Source organism: Gorilla gorilla, chromosome 15 (genome assembly GCF_029281585.2).
Source record: "Gorilla gorilla gorilla isolate KB3781 chromosome 15, NHGRI_mGorGor1-v2.1_pri, whole genome shotgun sequence".
Lineage (NCBI taxonomy): Eukaryota > Metazoa > Chordata > Mammalia > Primates > Hominidae > Gorilla > Gorilla gorilla.
Genome location: NC_073239.2, coordinates 97,816,807 through 97,831,893, shown reverse-complemented (window position 1 = coordinate 97,831,893; position 15,087 = coordinate 97,816,807). Strand labels below are relative to the sequence as shown.

At 41.3% G+C, this 15,087-nt stretch overlaps 1 protein-coding gene across 15 annotated transcripts in view; it reads left to right on the top strand.

Annotated features, from left to right (window-relative positions):
* The window catches only part of CEP128 (centrosomal protein 128), a 446,086-nt gene that overhangs the window by 309 nt on the left and 430,690 nt on the right, over positions 1-15,087 (top strand). For 6 of the 15 annotated variants that reach the window (XR_010130804.1, XR_010130805.1, XM_063698092.1 and 3 more), the window contains exons 1-2: positions 212-397; positions 2,439-2,594. The gene's annotated coding sequence lies outside the window, so the exon portion shown is untranslated. Of the gene's footprint in view, positions 1-176; positions 398-2,438; positions 2,595-15,087 lie in introns of those variants that run through there. The other 9 variants (XM_055361828.2, XM_055361833.2, XM_055361830.2 and 6 more) reach the window with 9 other exon arrangements.

Genomic DNA, 15,087 nt, shown 5'->3' with positions numbered 1-15,087 from the left:
GGCTGGTCCTTTAAAAAAAAAAAAAAATAGAGCAGGGCAAGAGGGCGCGGCCGAGGGATCAGGCTTTTTTCCGGGAAAGTTACCCGAAGGCCAGCTATATGGCATCCTGGGATTTGCAGTTCCTTTTCGGGACGCTCTCCCTTGGTAATTCCTTGATCATGAGGCCGAGATGGACTACAACTCCCAGAGGGCCAAGCGGCGGCAGCGGGGTCCTGTACTCTCGCTGTGGCTGGGCGGCTAGTTCAAGTTGCCATAGCTGCGAGTCTGGGGAGAGCAGAGTCGGTTGAGTCGCTGCGTTTGGTCAGTTGCACCTTCTGGGTCACTGGTAGCCGCGGGAGCTGGGTGGGGCCTAGGCGATGATCCGGCATTAAGGAGCGGGGATCATCCTCCGTCTCAGGTACCTGCCCCCACCTCCCCCTTGCCCTTTTTCGACCACTTCCCCGTCTTACTGTAGACGTTTTAGTCCCACTTCCCCTCGTCCCAGGGGTGGGGACCTCAGAGCGGCGCGGGATCTGGGGTGGGGCCGTGGATGGGTGGAGTGTGTGCAGAGGTGAGGGGAGACGGCGCGCCTGTCATCCCGAGGCCTCCCTCCCTCGGCAGGGGTGTCCGCGGTCAGGTCCTGGCCAGGTTACCCAGCGAATCTGGACTACATTGTCCTTCCTTTGGGAGCAGCTTGCTCTACCGCTAGCATCTGTGAAGCTTTAAGGGACAGGAGATTGGACTCATTCGGTAGGTCCTCCAGAGGACCGTCTGACATTTGCTTGCCTGGCCTGCAAGCAAATTTGATTTTTTTTTAAATACCTGTTTTGTAGTCACAGAAAGCGTGCTACTCTCGGGAACGCTGTATTAGTGACCTCTCTTTCCCGTGCCATCATAGGATTTGCTCCAGCCTTAGCTGTTAGCAGTCCCTTAATTGAATTATTTCCTAAAAATACCTGACATTGAATCCCAGCTGCATCTTTTATTGGTTTGATGGAGCCAATCTGTTATGTAGGCGTCTGGTAAAACCTTACCATTAATTGCAGCATTGATTTGAGTATTATGTAAAGTATCTAGCACAGTGCCTGGCACCCTGCAAGTGCTCAGCATTTGTTGTTTATTTTTTATTAATTATGCAGATTAGTGTTGTCTAATACAAATACAGTGTGAGCCACTCAGGTGAATTTAAATTTTGTAGTACCCACATTAAAAAAGTAAAAAGAAACTGGTGAAATTAAATAATAGTTTATTTAGCGCAATATAGAAAAATGTTTTCAATGGAGTAAATATAAAACTTATTGAGATTTTTACTTTTTTTTTTTTTGAGAAGGAGTCTGGCTCTGTCGCCCAGGCTGGACTGCAGTGGCGCGGTCTGGGCTCACTGCAACCTCCACCTCCTGGGTTCAAGCGATTCTCCTGTCTCAGCCTCCGGAGTAGCTGGGATTACAGGCACTCGCCACCATGCCTGGCTATACATTTAAAAAAAAATATTTTAAGTCATCAAAATGTCTTGTGTATTTTACATGTATAGCACATGTCAGTTTGACCTGGCAAGAGCTAGAGCTCAGTAGCCATGTGTCTAGTGACTGCTGTACTGGACAGCACAGAGATAAGGTTAAAACTTTGGCAGTTTCACATTGGCACACATAAATTTGGTTGTGCCTATGACTCATTTCATGGGTGATGGTGGCTGTTTTGTTAGAAGAGTGAAGTGTGCACTGTGCCTATGTTCTCTCAGCGTATCTTGTCTGCCATTGCATAACCTGGGTCTCTTTGAACTGTTTCTTGACAGTTTATTTTGATTAACTTTTTCAGAATACCTTTTTTTTTCTTGAAATGGTTTATAGATGTATTCCCAGATCTACCTTTTATGTAGACAACTCCCAGTTCTCTGGATCACTTCCTGTGGATTCTTACAGATTGCTTTGAAAGCAGTCACAATTAATTGAAAATATTTCTGTCCACAGCTCTTTTCTATAACCAAAGGCATTTTATTCTTATTTATTTAATTGTAGCACTGAGTATGGGAAGAACTGGGCATCTTATAAAATATTTCCTTTAGGAGTGTTAGACTGGCTTGGAAGTATAATTGGGTCACCACATTCAGCAGTAACATGTTAACTGTATTACCTGACTTAGTTACCAACTTTTAGACGTGCTCATACATAGTACTTTTTGGCTAGACTTGGGCTGCGGTTCACACTGGAGCATGAACTCTCTGGCAAGCCCCAGGGATGCCCAGGCATGGATGGAAGTCACCAGTGACAATATGTGGGCTGGGCACTTGGATGTGAAGAATTGTAGTGAGGTCTCTTGGGCTTTTGAATCATTCTAGGAGCATTTTCTCTATTCTGTGTTATGCCATAGTCTGTACATAGGGACTTAATTTTCATATTTCATTATTTAAAAATGTTTAAAGTTGTAGGTATGTCTTACCCCCTTGTTTTATTTATTTGTAGGTGGTTTGGGGAAAGTGTAGGGGCAACCAAAGATCATCTGCTTGACTAGGCCCTTTGCCCTGAACCTCATGAAGAAATGATAGGAGGCAGACATATGTGCCTAAAAAGAGCGTTGAGCTCAGAGAAGAGCAACTCGGAGTTTTGGGGGTGTGCTTCGTAAGTATGCTTTCTCCCTGAGTTTCTGAGATAACACATTTTTTGCATATTTGTGGTAGAAAAGACTATGCCAAGAAATAGAGTTTTGGGAGCAAGAAGCCCCTTCTAATATATAGTTTGAAAATAAAATATCGAATGATTGTGTATGCAGTGTTGCAAAAATTCAGATGAACAAAGTAGATAAGTTGAGATATCCTTTATAACCTTAACAAAAGCAACAGTGATGTACCTGTTTCTATTAAGCAAGGAATTGAGAACCTGCTTTGTCTCAGGCATTCTGTCAGATGCCTTTTACAGGCATTATATAATTCCTTTACCATGCTTATCTTTTACAAAGGAGGCAGTTGAGTCTCAGGTTATTTAATTTGCTTGGGATTCTGGAGCCAAAAGAGTGATCATTGTTCCCAGGTCTTCTGACTCCAAATTTCAGTCCCACCCACTGCCAAGGGGCTTCATTGCTGTTTATAAGTGCCCTCTAATAGAATTTGATTCACACTCAACATTTTTGGATTAAGTGGACCATATATGGCACAGTGTGCAGTTATTCATCTCTTTCAGTGTTCAAAAAGTTCTATTATCTTTCTTAGTTTTTTAAAAAAAATATAGTGGTCCTTATATTATTATTGAGGTAAGAGATCATTATAATTTGTGATTTCAATAAATAAATTCAACATGAATTATCATTGATAATTAAGGGTGTAATGTTTAAAGTTTAAATTTACAACATAGATGTAAAAATTCTGGACCTTTTTTTGGATTTCATATTGTGCTCGATAGATAAAAGGCTCTGAAACATAGAGGGGAGACACACTGCGGACTTGCAGTACTAATACTGTGTGGCCGGGCGCGGTGGCTCACGCCTGTAATCCCAGTACTTTAGGAGGCCGAGGCAGGCAGATCACGAGGTCGGGAGATCGAGACTATCCTGGCTAACATGGTGAAACCCTGTCTCTACTAAAAAATACAAAAAAATTACCAGGCGTGGTGGCAGGCGCCTGTAGTCCCAGCTACTTGGGAGGCTGAGGCAGGAGAATGGCATGAACCCAGGAGGCAGAGCTTGCAATGAGCGGAGATCACACCACTGCACTCTAGCCTGGGCGACAGAGCAAGACTCTGTCTCAAAAAAAAAAAAAAATACTAACACTGTGTATAAGATCAGTGGTGTACAAAATTTATAGGATTAGGCCAGGTGCATTGACTCATGCCTGTAATCCCACACTTTGGGAGGCCAAGGCAGGAGGATCGCTTGAGCCCAGGAGTTTTAGAACACCTTGGGCAACATAGCAAGACCCCGTCTCTACAAAAAAATCAAAAAATTAGCCAGGCATGGTGGCATGTGCCTTTGGTCCCTGCTACTCGGGAGGCTGAGGTGGAATGATCACTTGAGCCCAGAAGGTCGAGGCTGCAGTGAGCTGTGATCACACTACTACACGCCAGCCTGGGTGACAGAGTAAGATGCTGTCTCAAAAAAAAAAAAAAAAAAAAATTCTTAGGATTAAAGAATTTTAGAGCTGGATGGGGGACCTATTGGGATAATCTGGTCCAGAAATTTTGGAAATAATATAAAAATAATCTAGATTTACTAGGTTATTAAAAACTATATTAGCATGTATATTATAGAATACACTATCCATGTAATGTCTCTGGGTTGATTCTGATATAAAGTAGTTTCAATACATTCATACTATTGTATAGTATGTTTTTCTTTTTTTGTAAAATGTATTGTTACAGGTCAGCACTTACCATTCAACCTTGTCTCTTTTAACAGATACATAGTATCCCAGTGATTAGATACATTTATTGTATGCTTATCCAGTGGATTTATATTTTTTTCTTATTCTTTTACAACTGTAAAAAAATTCATTCACTCTGTTGCCCAGGCTGGAGTTAATGAATGTGCTCATGGATGAATGGATGAGTGAATTAAAATTTCTGAAGAATTTCTACACTGAAATTCTTATGCATATGTCTATACATGAAATATATATATATATAAATATCTTCTTTTATCTTCCTAGGTTAATAGTCATAGAAATAGATTTTCTGGGTCAACGTCTATGTATATTACAGATTGATTGATTGAGACAGGGTCTTACTCTGTCACCCAGGCTGAAGTGCAGTGGTGCTATCTTGGCTCACTGTAGCCGCTACCTCCCAGGTTTGAGAAATCCTCTCACATCAGCCTCCCGAGTAGTTAGGACTGCAGGTGTGCACTACCACACCTGGCTAATTTTGTTTTATTTTTTTGTAGAGACAAGGTCTCACTGTGTTGCCCAGGCTCATCTCGAACACTTGGGCTCAAGCAATCCTCCTACCTTGGCCTCCCAAAATACTGTGATTACAGGCATGGGCCACTGCGCCTGGCCCGTATTATTTATTTTTACTTGTATTGCCAGGTTGTTCTCCAGAAAAGCTAATGTGTTTTTTTTTTTTAATTTTTAATTTTTGTGGGTACATAGTAGATATACATGCTAATGTAGTTTTTATAGTTAATACTCTTACAACAAGGTATAACCTTGCTAACCCTGTGAGTGAGAGGTTTTTTCATCTGTATAAAACAGATAGACAAGAATATCATTTTATTATTTTAATTTGTAATTATTTAGTGAAATAGCAAATAACATTTGTTAGGGTCATTTGATTTCTGTGAATTGTCTGTTTATGTATCTTTTGAGTCTTTTACAACTGGACTGTTCTTTTTCTTGTGTTTTTGAAAGAGCTGATTAACCGTTTGGTTCCCATATAATGCAAATATTTTTGTGAGTTTTTCTTTTAGTTTTTAAAGCTTGTTTCTGGTATCTTGTTATCACTAATTATGAATGACTCAGGGACTTATCAGGCCTTTATCGGATATGCACACCTCTCTGAAATTTCTGTAATGCTGGTGCTTGGAGTATTTGGGAGATGGGAGTATTTGTGGTTACATGAATCCATTTAATTCATTCTGATAAACATTTTCCCATCCCTCCCTCCCTCCTTCCCTCCCTTCCTTCCTTCCTCTCTTTCTCTCTTTCTTTTGAGATGAAGTCTTGTTCTGTAACTCATGCTGGAGTGCAGTGGTGTGATCTTGGATCACTGCAGCCTCGACCTCCCAGGTTCAAGTGATCCTCCCACTTTGGCCTGTCAAAGTGCTGTGATTGCAGGCATGAGCCACTGTGCCTGACCTGATAAACATTTAGAATCTACTCTGCATACAGGGTTTGCTGTGAAACAGGTGCTCGTGAATGGATGAATAAGTACTTGTGAATGAATGTGCTCATGGATGAATGGATGAGCTTTAATTCTCTACTTCCCAGGCACTGGTCCATTTGATTCTGCCTCCTGCTCTGAGGTGCTGGAGCAGGGTGGACTCCTGATGAAATTAGAGCAAAAATACAGCCTGGAACTGAGCCTGCTAGGTTTTGGTTGTGGAATAGAGATGTCTGAGTGTAAGAAACCTTTCTACTTTTTTGAGTTTGGGCAAGTTAACTTTTGGAAGTTGTTTCCTTACCTGTGATATTGATTACAGCTATGTTTACTCTAGGGCTATTGTTGGGGTTACATTAGTTAATACAAGTAAAGTGCTTAGAACAGAGCCTGGCACAGAAAAGGGCCATTTAATTGTTGAGTTATTAGTATTATTGCTTATTTTGGCTTCTACCATGATGACCACCACCACCACTACCATCATTATTGTATTCTTTAAAAACGATTAATTTCTGTTTCACTTAAGCTAGCTCATGTGTGTTCTGTTTTTTTTTTTTTTTGGTGGGGGGACTCATAGCTTGAATACAACAAGTACTTTATTTTTATTTATTTATTTATTTATTTATTTATTTATTTATTTATTTATTTTTTGAGACAGAGTCTTACTCTGTCTTACTCCAGAAGGCTGGAGTGCAGTGGTGCAATCTCGGCTCACTGCAACCTCTGCCTTCTGGTTCAAACAATTCTCCTGCCTCAGCCTCTCAAATAGCAGGGATTACAGGTGCTCAGCACCACACCCAGCTAATTATTGTAGTTTTAGTAGAGGCGGGGTTTCACCATGCTGGCCAGGCTGGTCTTGAACTCCTGACCTCAAGTGATCCACCCACCTTGGCCTCCCAAAGTGCTGGGATTATAGGTATGAGCCAAGCACTTTATTCTTATCAGCTTATTTTGCTTTTAGGGAAGAGTACCTTTACTCACTGGTGTACCTGTTTTTTGTTTGTTTGTTTGTTTTTGTTTTTTGCTTTCTCACCACTGCCATTTACATGTAACAAGTGTACTGATTAAAAAGTTGGGTTTCGGAAATAGTCTTCTTGCCTGGATTTGAATCCTGGCTCTGCCACTTAAGTTACTTTGCTTCTTTAAGCCTTAGTTCTGTTTTCTATAAAATGGGGATGATAATAATAATGTTATGAGGATCAAATGAGAGAGCATACATAAAGCACTTAGTACAGAAATTAGTCCATAGAAAACTGTAAATCAATAGCTATTATTATTTCAATGAAGTTGAACATTATTATGCCTTTGTATAAATGTAAGCAAGTAATATACCAGTTATAATTTCATAATTTTACAGAAAAAAAATTAAAACAAATATTCTTTTTTGTCTTGGTTTATATATGTTTCCAGTTATGGGGTCTCCTATTTATTTAGAAGGTTGCTTTAAGATTATGGTTTGAATCCAGGCTTTTCTAGCTACTTAACTACTGGGAGCGTTAGTAGTTCTTCATTTGCAAAAAAAAAAGGGACTACTTTGTTCATTTAAGAAGTAAATATTGAATGTGCCGGACACTCAGACACTATGCTGGGACCTGGGAATAGATGAACAAGAGCTAGTATATGCCCTCAGGGAGGTTAGAAATCCTGCCTTGTAAGATTGGCCCGAGGTTAAGCCAAGCTTTGCAGAGATACTTTACTGTATGCAAAGTATCTGTCATACCTAGGTGCTCAGTAAATGGTGGTTCTCGCGTTTGTACCTCTGATGTTCTGATTTCCAGCTATGTGCTCCAGTCGTTAAATCCAGTATGTTTCTACTTTATCGATGTTTTAAAAAACATTTCCCATTGACCTTTAATTTTAAGGTCTGCTCAATAAACTTTTGCCAAAGGATGGTCTTTGAGTTCTTGACAAGAAATCATTATCTTCTTCCTGACCCTTAAAATTGGCTGTGCCATAGTTTGCTGAACTATCTGGTACTGCAAAGCAGTTTTAGGATGAAGGCCATTATTTGTGTAACTTATTAAGACAGGAGGCTTGAAAGCTGGGAATTAACTGCAGAGGGTGGGGGAAGTGTGTCACAGTGTTTGCAGGAAAGATGTGTAGCACATCCTCAGCCGGTGGTTGCATAGGACTCTCCACACTAAGTGACTTGCTTGCCTGGATCCTAATGGCAGGTCAGGCTTGTCTGAAGTCTGCCATCTTATTTCTTGTATATTGGACATCCCTGGCATCACAGTCTCAAATATTTTGCAATCTAAGGCTTATTTCCCACACATAAATATTCCTTTCTAGCTACTAATCTCTTTCTTCACATATGCAGACTTCCTAAAAGAATGATTTATACACAGTGCTTCTGCTTTTTCACCTCCTATTTACTCCACAACCTGGCATCGTCCTCACCTAAGCCATTTTACTGAGACTGCTTTTGATACAGTCACTAGAACTTCCAAAGGATACTTTCTATTCCTTTTCCTACTTGACGTATTTGTTGCATTTGTCCCTCAGAGTTCACTCAGCATTTGCCCCTAAACAGATGAGACAGATGTCCCATAGTAATTTTAACAGGGAAAGTTTAACATACAGCAGAGGTTGATAAGCCATATCCCATGGGCTAAATTTAGCTTACCACAGGTCAAATCAAGCTACCCCATTCATTTATAATTGTCTGTGCTTTTGTGCTACAGCTAGCAGAGGCTCACAGTTGGGCAGAGAAAAAAAATTTGCTGACTCCTGATATAATTAACTATAAGGGGATTATCTGTGAAAGGACAGAGATGACTCTAAAGAATCCCCTGGGCTGACAGACAGTGCCCAAAGGAGATATAAACTTGGAGGGGGCTCTCTGCAAGGCTGGGATTCATACCTTGTTGGAGAAGGTGTGGCTATAGCTCCCTGAATGGTGCAGAGACTTACTGAGTTACTGGGGCCATAGCTGATCCACAGTTGCTGGGCAAGGAGGGGACACTGTTCCTAATTAAAGGCAGAGTGATGCTGGAAGGCAGGGAACCACACCACGAATGATGGGCAGGAAACACCTCTCCAGGATGCTGGTAGGGTGAAGCTGGGGGATTGACTGTGAGGGTGTCTGTCAGATTCAGTAAGAATCTGAGTAGGGGGTGGGGCTACTGAAACTTGATGGGAAGCTGCCCAATGTGGGTACTGCTGAAACTTGATGGAGTTGAGTACCACTGGATATCCTCACACAGGATGCTGAAATGAAAATGCAACAAATGGAAAACATGGAACCAGAAAGAGAAGCCCCTTCCTTCTGCAGTGTCCTTTTAAAAAATCATTATTATTATTATTATTATTTTTTGGTTTCAGTAGCTTTAGGGCAGGGGTCCCCAACCTTTTTGGCACCAGAGGCACTTTTCATGGAGGACAATTTTTTCACAGACTGGGAGGCAGAGAGAAGGATGGTTTTGGGATGATTCAAGTGCATTACATTTATTGTGTACTTTATTTCTGTTATTATTACACTGTAATATATAAAGGAATAATTATGCAACTCACCATAGAGTCAGTGGGAGCCCTGAGCTTTTTTTTCCTGCAACTAGACAGTCCCATCTTGGGGTGATGGGAGACAGTGACGCCCAAAGTGTATTGCTTGCATCCATTCTACTCTGTAGTCTCATTTTTGTTGCTGTCACTGCAGAAAACCCTGCTTCACAAAGATAAGATGTTGGAAATGGAAGCAGGCTTTTTGGTGCACAAGGCAATCTCAGGATATTTTGCCTTGACTTAAATCCAGAACATATAGAGGTTTGACGTTGTCTCAGACATACTTTTAAAGCCAGAGTCATTTGCAATCTCAGGAAGTTGATCCTCTTCTAGCATGGACAAAGTTGATTCACCTGATTTATTTACAAGTGGGTTGCGGAACCGTTTCTTCCCAATTTGGGAATCTTTGGTGGTTGAGAAGTATGTTGGTCCATTCTCATGCTGCTATGAAGAAACACCCGAGACTGGGTAATTTATAAAGGAAAGAGGTTTAATTGACCCATAGTTCCGCATGGCTGCAGAGGCCTCAGGAAACCTACAATCGTGGTGGAAGGGATGCAAACACCTCCTTCTTCACATGGCATCAGGAGAGAGAAGTGCCAGGTGAAGGAGGAAAAGCCCCTTATAAAACCATCAGATCTTGTGAGAACTCACTACTATCATGAGAACAGCATGGGGGTAACTGCCCCCATGAGTCAGTTACCTCCCACCAGTCTCTCCCACGACACATGGGGATTACGAGAACTACAATTCAAGATGAGATTTGGGTGGGGACACAGCCAGACCATATTAGGAAGTAATACTCAAACTCCTTTGAAAGCTGAGATAGGTGGTCATACACCAGCTGGGAGAAAGAAGGCCCTGGCTCAGTCTCTTTCAAAATCTCTGCTAATATTTGAAACATGTCAAAAATCCCAATGTTCACTGGTTGCCCCCATAATTCTAGTTTGGCTTTGAATGCATCCACTTTATCTGCTGACTTGAACACAGTTGTCGTTTTCCCATGAAGTGACAGGTTGAGTTTGTGGAGCAGGTTGAATTTGAATATGTCACACAAGTAAACAAGTTTTACAACCCATTCCGTGTCACTGAAATGTGCTGCCAGTAGTGACTGTATTTCTAAAAGAACTCTCTGGAGCGGCTGTTGTAACTCAAAATCTCTGGCCAGTGATCTACCTTTAGAAAGCCATCTCACTTCTGTGTATAAGAGATGACGTGTGTATTCCGCATCTCCTCACAGAGCTGCAAGAACAGACATGAGTTAAGGGCATGTACTTTAATGTGGCTGATAATTTTAATCACATCCTGTAAAAGGTTGTTAAGTTCAGGTGACATTGTTCAGCTACCCAGCATTTCTCCATGGATGACACAGTGCATAGACTCATATTCAGAAGCACCGTCTTTGACTTGAGTAGTGAAACCAGCAAGCCGTTCAGTCATGGCAGCTGCTTCGTCTGTGCACATACCAACACAAAATGACCAGTGTGGTTTTCCTGATAGGTAATCATTCAAAGACTTTAATAGTTCTGCAGCTGTGGTGTTGGTTGGCAACAAAAGTACGCATATCGTATCCTCATGCACATCCTCCTGAAAAATATATTGCATAAAAACAAGCATTCTTGCCTTATCGTCAACATTGATAGGCTCATCAACCTGGATTGCATACCACGATGACTCATTAATCCTCTTTAACAGTTGTACCTCGCTATCCTCTGTTATTTCATCATTCATCTAGTTATAGTGCTAGCCAAAAGAGGAACACGTGCCACCTTTTGAACTGCAACCTCTCCTAAAAGTTCATGACAAATGTCCTTAGCAGCAAGCAGGTCAACTCTTCACCAATAGTAAAGGACTTCTTAGCTTTAGCAATGTGTTTAGCCACTAAGAATGATGCTCGCAATGCAGATGCATTTGATGAATTGGTGGCCTTCAATAATTGCTTCTGTTCTTTGTGTTCATGTTTTTTTCTTTTGAAAAACTCCAAAGGCTTGTCTTTTAATGCAGTGTGCATGGTCTCCATGTGGTGAAGCAGTTTTGAAGGTTTCGTGGCTTTTTTGCATAGCTGGTCATCACATATACAAAGCAGGCTTGGAGAAGGTGAATCACCTGTTGCAATGAACTCTTAATTTAAGGAGGACTCTTGGTAATTTTTTTAAATGTAGTTTTCTTTTTGTTGGCACTTTTAGCATCTTCTGCTGTCCCATCATTGGATCTTTCCCCCTTTTCAAAGAAGCTCTCCAGTGACATTTGTTTTTTACTCATTTTGGCTAGGGGTAGCTTGCGGGCTTACCAAAACAGTGACTGAGACAAGTGCATAGTGCAGGAAAGAGGTATGGACAGAAGTGGTAAATAAAATAATGGGCGGGCCGTGTGCGGACTGAAGTATCGGATCCTGACTTAAAGCCTGCCGCCAGATGCAGCTTGTCACTTGCCACTCACTGATAGGGTTTTGATATGAGTCTGCAAGCAGTAGATTTGCTATGGTCTCCGGGCAGTCAAACCTCTCTGCTAATGTTAATTTGTATTTGTAGCTGCTCCCTAGCACTAGAATCACCACCTCAGCTCCACCTCAAGTCATCAGACATTAGATTCTCATAAGGAACACACAACCTAGATCCCTTGCATGTACAGTTCACAGTAGAGCTTGTGCTCCTAGGACAATCTAATGCCACCGCTGATCTGACAGAAAGTGGAGCTCAGGTGGTAATGCAAGTGAAGGGGGCGGCTGTAAATACAGATGAAACTTTGCTCACCCACCCGCTGCTCACCTGCTGCTGTGCATCCCGGTTCCTAACAGGCCATGGACTGGTAGTGGTCCTTGGCTCATGGCTGGAGACCCCTGCTTTAGGGTATAAGTGGTTTTTGGTTACATGGATGAATCGTATAGTGGTGAAGTCTGGGATTTTAGGCACCTGTCACCTGAGTAGTGTACATTGTACCCAATAAGTAGTTTTTCATCCCTCAACCCCCTCTCACACTGCCCCCTTCCAAGTCTCCAGTGTGCACTCTACCACTCTGTATGTCTTTGTGTATTCATAGCTTAGCTCCCACTTGTAAGTGAGAACATGAAATATTTGGCTTTTGATTTCTGAGTTACTTAGAATAATAGTCTCCAGTTCTAACCAAGTTGCTGCAAAATACATTATTTTGTTCTTCTTTATGGCTGAGTAGTATTCCATGGTATACATATATACCACATTTTCCTTATGCACTCATCAGTTGATGGGCACTTAGGTTGATTCCATATCGTTGCAATTGTGAATTGTGCTGTGATAAACATAGATGTGCAGATGTCTTTTTGACATAGTGACTTATTTTCCTTTGGGTAGATACCCTGTAGTGGGATTCGTGATTCAAATGATAGATCTACTTTTAGTTCTTTGAGAAATCTCCATACTATTTTCCATAGAGGTTGTACTGATTTACATTTTCATCAGTAGTGTATAAGCATTCTCATTTCATTACATCCACACCAATATCTATTGTTGTTTGACATTTTAATAATGGCCATTCTGCTGGGATAAGATGGTATCTTATTGTGGTTTTCATTTGGATTTCTCTGATTAGTGATGTTGATCATTTTTTTCATGTTTGTTGGCCATTTGTATATCTTCTTTTTAGAACTGTCTATTTATGTCATTTGCCCACTTTTTAATAGGATTACTTTTTTTTTTCTGATATGTTTGAGTTCCTTGTAGATTCTGGATATTAGCCCTTTGTTGGATATATAATTTGCAAGTATTTTCTCCCATCCTGTAGGTTGTTTGCTCTGATGATTATCTCTTTTGCTGTGCAGAAACTTTTTAGTTTAATTAGGTCCCATTTATTTTTGTTTTTGTTGCATTTGCATTTGTGGTCTTAGTCATAAATTTGTTGCCTAGGCCAATGTCCAGAAGAGTTTTTCCTAGGTTTTCTTCTTAAATTTTTTATAGGTTTAGGTCTTAGATTTAAATCTTTAATCCATCTCGAGTTAATTATGTATATGGAGAGTGACAGGGATCTACCTTCTTTCTCAGGAACATCTGTGATTCTTAGGTTTGGCCATTTTACATAATTCCGTATTTCTTGGAGATTTTCTTCATATCTATTCATTCTTCTTTCTTTATTTTTGTCTGATTGGGTTACTTAGAAAGCCTTGTTTTTGAGCTCTGAAATTCTTTTTTCTTCTTGGTCTAGTCTACTGTTAAGATTTTTCACTGCATTTTGTAGTTCCCTAAATGTGTCTTTCACTTCCAAAAGTTCTGGTTTGTTTTTCTTTACAATGTCTGTCTCTTTAGAACATTTTTCATTCGTGTCCTGAATTGTTTCATTAATTTCTTTATGTTGGTTTTCACCTTTCCTTTTTATCTCCTTGAATAATTTAATAATCAACCTTTTGAATTTTTTATCTGGTATTTCAAAAATTTCATCTTGGTTTGGATCCATTGCTGGAGAGGTAGTGTGGTCTTTTGGGAGTGTTATATATAGAACTCTGTTTTTTCATATTGCCAGAATTATTTTTCTAGTTTCCTTCTTATTTGGGTAGACTGTTTCTTCTAATTATTTTTGAATTTGTTTTTGATTGGACAGGGATTTTTAAAAACTTTCTTCTCCCCGCTGCCCCGCCTTGAGGATGTAACTTTAATGTTTATAGTTGATTGTCACCTAGTTTTGGCTTTGGGTACTTTCAATGGCAAAGACTCTGTGTGAGTTTCCTGGTTATAGAAAATCTTTGTGTGATGGCTTTCTCTGATGCTGGTTGTAGTAGCGATGTGCTGGGTGTGTGAGCAGGTTTACTCTCTCCTGTGGGGCTGGAATGGTAGAAATCTTATGAAGCTTATCTCATTCCTCAGAGGTATGCACTTAAAATTTTATTTTCCTGTTGTTTTATTTACTGGGTTGAACAGTTCAGGCTTCAGGCCAGTAGGAGGTGCCCATGGTGAAAAACAGCTACAACTAAAGCAGCTGGGTAAATGCAGTATCCCAGTGGTGGGCAGAGGTCACAGCCTCGACAGAGATGGCTGGGGAAGCTCTCAGTGAAATGCACTGAGGTCTTTTTGGTGGGCAAGGGAGGGAGCCACCACAGCCTCCCTTCTGGGCCACTGGGAAAGCAATCCATCTCCCAGTCACACTCTGCACGAAGTGCTCTGGCTATTCAGATCAGACAGGCACCTCTTTTCATGCATGTAGAGGCGGATTGTGACTCTAGCTGTCTTGCAAGCCTGAACCTGGAGGACATTCCTCTTGTGGGGGTGCAGTCACCCTGAAGTGTTATGGAAAGGCTGTCTACAGATGCACCCATGCCATGCTCCTGTGGGAGGAGCCCCAGCTGTGTCTGCAGTGCTGAGTGAGGGGGAGAAATAGTCCCCTTTTCCAAGATCCTTCATGAGCGCCAGGGCTGCCTGACAATTGGGGTAGAGCCACATACTTTTCCTACTGAGCCCAGCACTGCACCTGTGCCTCTGCTGAAAGAAACTTCCCACAAGTGGAAGGTTCAGGGACTCAGAGCCTGCAGTCCGGTTTCTTTTGTCTGACGGGGTGTCTGCCCTCTTAATGTGGTACACGCCCCCTTACCCTAGGAGTAGCAGTTTCTGAGGGCCAGACCACTGTGTATCTTGCTGCTGCTCTGGGTCTAGCCACCTAGTGGGGCTGCCGCACTCTGGGCTGGAGCTGGAGAATGTCTAAAAGGGATCCACTGCTGTAAACTGTCCTCCAGTTTCCCAACAGTGAGTACTAGCATGGCTCTGATGGGGGTGAGAGGAGAGTGACATAGACTCTGTGAGATTTCCTTGGTTATAAATAGCCTTAGTGTGTTGGCTTTCTCAAA